Source organism: Bubalus bubalis, chromosome 9 (assembly GCF_019923935.1).
Source record: "Bubalus bubalis isolate 160015118507 breed Murrah chromosome 9, NDDB_SH_1, whole genome shotgun sequence".
Lineage (NCBI taxonomy): Eukaryota > Metazoa > Chordata > Mammalia > Artiodactyla > Bovidae > Bubalus > Bubalus bubalis.
In genome coordinates this window covers 55,963,163-55,969,162 of record NC_059165.1, presented here as the reverse complement: position 1 = coordinate 55,969,162, position 6,000 = coordinate 55,963,163, and the positions used below count along the sequence as shown (strand labels likewise).

Here is a 6,000-nt window from a genome sequence, read left to right as displayed (position 1 = left end):
CGTACCACAACTAGAGAGTAGCCCCTGCTTGCCACAACTAGAGAAAAGCCCATGCAGCAACGAAGACTCAGTATAGCCAAAAATAAGTAAATATAACTATTTTAAAAACCAAATGCAAATACAAAAAATTAATTCATTAGTAAATAAATTTATGAGTATGACTTATTTTTTAAATTGATAGATGTGTTATCAAAAGAATTTGGAAATTAAAGATCTAGATGACAAGAGTCAGATACATTCTCTCAGCCTCTTTCATGTAATTTAAAGCATAAAAATGCCTAACAGCTGACCCTGGAACAACACAGGTTTGGACTACAAGGTCTACTTATAAGTGGATTTCTTTCAGTAAATACAACTACATGATCCCTAGTTGGTTGAATCCACAGGATGCAGAACTGCTGGTACAAAGGGATGACTATAAAGTCACCCATTCACTGTTTAAGGGTCAACTGTGTATTATAGGTCAAGTCCCAAGCAATGATGCCTTCTATGAAGAAGATAGGGAAAGGGAAAGGGAAGTCACTTATTCATGTCCAACTCTTTGCGACCCCATGGACTGCAGCCTACCAGGCTCCTCTGTCCATGGGATTTTCCAGGCAAGAGTACTGGAGTGGGGTGCCATTGCCTTCTCCAATGAAGAAGATATGTATCTACTTTAAGACAAGTTCAAAAATACAGTGTATTTATGACCTTTGAAATATCATTAGATATTAGTAGAAGTTCAGGTAAAAATGGTTGGTAAAGACAGTTCCTTAGAGGTTCTCACAATGAATTTCAAAATACTTTTTGCTCATGTGTTTAAGTTTGAGCAGAGCAGATAGCTCTGGGCAAGTTCAAAACTAGGCTCCCACACAAAATGCTCTTTCTGTAGGTTCAAAAATAAACTGCTAACAAAGAAGACCTCTTTCTTTTGTAGGCTTCAGCAGCACCTCTGCTTTCCCTGTTCCAAAAATTTTATTTGAAATAGCATTTGATGTATGCAGCTGAGTGTACCATACCATAGCAATGCTTTATCTATCCCTAAGAGCTGCTCTCCTCCCCTCCTAAGATTTGCTTTTCTCCTTGTTGATAGTTTGCATGATGACTGTTAAATTAAGGCCAACTACTTTTATTCCTTTGGGACACTTTCTACTTTCAAAATGTCAATGTAAAAAAACCCAAAACTATAGATAATTTTCATGTTCTTATTAACACACTTTCTATACAAAAAGGATAATTAAAAATCAATTTCTACTTATAATCTGAAAGACATTATTTGTTTCAAAAGGGAGTTATGAATCTGAACAGGCAACCTACTATATGATTCCAACTATATGATACTCTGGAAAAGGCAAAAATAAGGAGATAGTAAAAGATTAGTGGTTATTGTAGTTTTGGGAGGAGAAAGGAAAGAACAGGTGAAGCATAGGGAATTTTTAGAGGAGTGAAACTATTCTGTATAACACTATAATAATGGATACATGCTATTAAACATTTATCACAACTCCTTGCACATACAAGACAAAGAATGAACTCTAATGTAAACTGTGTACTTTGGTTAATTAAAAATAAAGTTAAGATATTTGTGCTTCCCAAGCACTTTTTGAGAAAATAAATAGGGAAATCATATACTAGAAGAAAATATTCATAATAAGCATATCTGGCAAAGGTCTTTGATCTAGAATACATGAAGAACTTTCACAACCTAATAGTAGGACAAACAAGGTGATTTAAAAATGGACAAAAGATTCAAAGAGACAATTCACATTTTCCACACTTTTGCCTAAAGGAGATATCCAAAATGGCCAATAGGCATATGAAAAAGTTTCCATATCATTCATCCAGGAAAAGCAAATTCAAACCATAATGAAATATCATTACACACCTACTAGAATGGCTAAAATAAAATACTGACAACATCAAATACTGGAGTAACTCAAATTCTCATATATTACTAGTGGGAGTGTAAAACAGAACAAACATTTCAGAAAACTCAGTTTTCCAAAAGTTGAATGCACATATACTCTATGAGCTGGCAATTCTACTCCAAGATATTTATTCAAGAGAAACAAAAACATATTTACACCAAAAAGGCAAATAAAATTGTTCATAGAATCTTCTTTTCATAACAATTCCAACCTGTAAGCATCCCAGGTGTTCATCAATAGAAGAATGGATTATTAAACTGTGTATTTTCTTGTAATGGAATCTTACTTTGCAATAAAAAGGGATCCGCTACTGGTACTTGAAATGAGTCATTCTCAGAAAATATTATGCTAAATAAAAAAGCAAGATGCAAAAGATGACAAACTACAGGATTTAATTTATATGAAACTTTGGAATATAGTGACAAATAACAGGATTAGTTGTTGTTTCTGAGAGGGGCATTGCCTGGGTAGGGATACAGGTAACTTTCTGGGTTTGAAGGAAATGCTCTGTGTCTTGATAGGGGCATAGTCTGCAAAAGTATATGCATTTATCAAAACTGATTGGATAGCACACCTAAGATATAAACATTTCACTTGTGTAAATTATACTTCAATAAATAAAATTATGAAGCCTTATTCTTTCAGGTAATCTGTGATCATATTATACATGGGGATAGTTATAGTGGTGTCGTTAGGAGAGGCTTTACAAATTATGAGTGTGTTAATAACTCTTTGATGTATCCTTTTCATTGACTTCTCAGTGAGGGAGTGGTAATTGCCTCCAGGACCTATGAATTAGACCAGAATATAAAGACTAGTGAGGCTCAGCCTGTGCCAACAAGACATCAGCAGTTAACTTAACATGGTTTTCAATTTCATTACCTGCCTTGATTTAATGCTGCATATTGTAATTTCATAGAGTTTAACAAACATCAGCATAATAAGTAGATATTACTATCAAGGCACAAGCCTGGAAATATAAATGGTGGTCATAAAAAATAAATTAAAAGTAAATTAATGCCTAAATGAAGTTTCCAAGTACCAGGCTTCTGAGGAATTCATGGATATAGTTACATCATGAGAATACTTGGAAGATAATGTATCTGTGGCCTTTGGTCAAGGGAGAAAACCAAACAAGAGAAGTATTATTAATTTATTCTTCAGATATAAGAACTGCCCTGTAAAGAGAGACCAAGTCTGTTTTACACCGTGTAACCAACTGAAAAATAAAATCAATTATACTAAATACAAATGAGATTTTTTTTGCATTTAATAGCATCAGATAAAAGGGTGGAAATGAAAGTATTATATTGATGAAATAATGAGTGAATAGAATTTATTGAAACTGTGCCTTTGCTCAGGTATTAACACAATAAGTAAGACAAACCATTTATTCTTAAACTAGGAACAATCCAATGATGATCAGTATGAGGAAACTATTATACCTCTATGAATTAACCTTATTAAATATGTATTTGACTGGCTATGTTTTTCTACAAATTTGACCTTATAATATCAGTGTCCCAAACTAAAAGTACTACACTATTTATATGGACAGAATTCAAACAAAAACTATTATAAATATTATAATGATAGAAGCTAATTTTATTGAATATCCAGTTTCAGAATGTAAAAATGTCTTAGAATCCAGGAACTATAGTCCTAGTTGTGCACTGAATGATTTCCAAAGTAATCACAATGAGTTCTTGCCATAATCCTATGAAGGAAGATTGTCTTTCCTATTTTATAACTATCCTATAAGAATAATTGATTTGCCCAAGATCACATAGCTTGTAAGTACAGGGCCTAGACCGGCATCCAGGTCCACAGTCTCCAAAAGCTCCGTATTATGGAAACTAGAATCATTAATTATCTAGTTGTCATGTTATTGCTGGTTTCTGGTATATAAGAAGAAAAGATCTTATTTTGTTTGGTGTCTTCAATTATTTCTAAAGTTCCTCCATGACTTAGTGTCAATTTTTCCAAATCTGTCTGACTTGGAACAAGGTTAAAGTTAAAGACAAAATGCATGAATAAACATTAATAGTAGACCATGAAAAAGCCAGCAGACTCTTACAGAATATTTTAGGTCTTCACAGGCCAATTTGAGCAGTGCAAAAAATCTTCCTGCTCTGCAGAGACCACAGTTGAATAACAATGCTTCTATTCACAATCTAGTTCCACTTCAATGAGGGGCAGAAGGGGCTTTTACCCAAATTATTTTAGAAGCCTTGGACCTTCAAAAGCACTTATGGATAACCTAGCCCCTAATTATACTGAAGAAGAATCCCAGTGAGAGAACTGATACTCACCCATGGTCACATTGGTTCAGTTCAGTTCAGTTCAGTTCAGTCGCTCAGTCGTGTCTGACTCTGCAACCCCATGAACTGCAGCACGCCAGGCCTCCCTGTCCATCACCAACTCCCAGAGTTCAATCAAACACATGTCCATCGAGTCAGTGATGCCATCCAGCCATCTCATCCTCTGTCGTCCCCTTCTCCTCCTGCCCCCAATCCCTCCCAGCATCGGAGTCTTTTCCAATGAGTCAACTCTTCGCATGAGGTGGCCAAAGTACTGGAGTTTCAGCTTTAGCATCATTCCTTCCAAAGAAATCCCAGGGCTGATCTCCTTCAGAATGGACTGGTTGGATCTCCTTGCAGTCCAGGGGACTCTCAAGAGTCTTCTCCAACATCACAGTGCAAAAGCATCAATTCTTTGGCGCTCAGTTTTCTTCATAGTCCAACTTTCACATCCATACATGACCACAGGAAAAACCATAGCCTTGACTAGATGGACCTTTGTTGGCAAAGTAATGTCTCTGCTTTTCAATATGCTATCTAGGTTGGTCATAACTTTCCTTCCAAGGAGTAAGTGTCTTTTAATTTCATGGCTGCGATCACCATCTGCAGTGATTTTGGAGCTCCCCAAAATAAAGTCTGACACTGTTTCCACTGTTTCCCCATCTATTTCCCATGAAGTGATGGGACCGGATGCCATGATCTTCGTTTTCTGAATGTTGAGCTTTAAGCCAACTTTTTCACTCTCCTCTTTCACTTTCATCAAGAGGCTTTTGAGTTCCTCTTCACTTTCTGCCATAAGGGTGGTGTCATCTGCATATCTGAGGTTATTGATATTTCTCCTGGCAATCTTGATTCCAGCTTGTGCTTCTTCCAGCCCAGTGTTTCTCATGATGTATTCTGCATATAAGCTAAATAAGCAGGGTGACAATATACAGCCTTGACATACTCCTTTTCCTATTTGGAACCAGTCTGTTGTTCCATGTCCAGTTCTAACTGTTGCTTGCTGACCTGCATATAGGTTTCTCAAGAGGCAGGTCAGGTGCTCTGGTATTCCCATCTCTTTCAGAATTTTCCACAGTTTATTGTGATCCACATAGTCAAAGGCTTTGGCATAGTCAATAAAGCAGAAATAGATGTTTTTCTGAAACTCTTTTGCTTTTTCCATGATCCAGCACATGTTGGCAATTTGATACCTGGTTCTTCTGCATTTTCTAAAACCAGCTTGAACATCTGGATGTTCATGGTTCACGTATTGCTGAAGCCTGGCTTGGAGAATTTTGAGCATTATTTTACTAGTGTGTGAGGTGAGTTCAATTGTGCAGTAGTTTGAGCATTCTTTGGCATTGCCTTTCTTTGGAATTGGAATGAAAACTGATCTTTTCCAGTCCTGTGGCCACTGCTGAGTTTTCCAAATTTGCTGGCATATTGAGTGCAGCACTTTTACAGTATCATCTTTTAGGATTTGAAATAGCTTAACTGGAATTCCATTACCTCCACTATCTCTGTTTATAGCGATACATTGGTTAACCGCTGTTAACTCTAGCATCACTATTCACATTTTCTTATCAGGAATCATAATTACTACTAGTTGTTGAGTATTTACTATGCACCAAGCCCTGTGCTAACAATTTTAAATTTCCTTCCTAATTGGCAATAATCTCTGTTCCTGTATTTCTCTATATGATTTTTAAATTGCATCATTTCCAACAGGAGACCTGCTCTAACATCTTTCTTTGAAGAATGTTGCTATGATGAAGCATCTGAAAGGATCTCCAAAGAAGAGTCTAGTGTGT

At 36.1% G+C, this 6,000-nt stretch overlaps 1 long non-coding RNA gene across 1 annotated transcript in view; it reads right to left on the bottom strand.

Annotated features, from left to right (window-relative positions):
* Positions 1 to 1,906: 1,906 nt before the first annotated feature.
* Positions 1,907 to 6,000, bottom strand: part of LOC123335235 — a 40,461-nt gene continuing 36,367 nt past the window's right edge. Inside the window, exon 3 of the long non-coding RNA XR_006553638.2 lies at positions 1,907 to 2,695. This is a non-coding gene — a long non-coding RNA (uncharacterized LOC123335235). The remainder of the gene's footprint in view (positions 2,696 to 6,000) is intronic.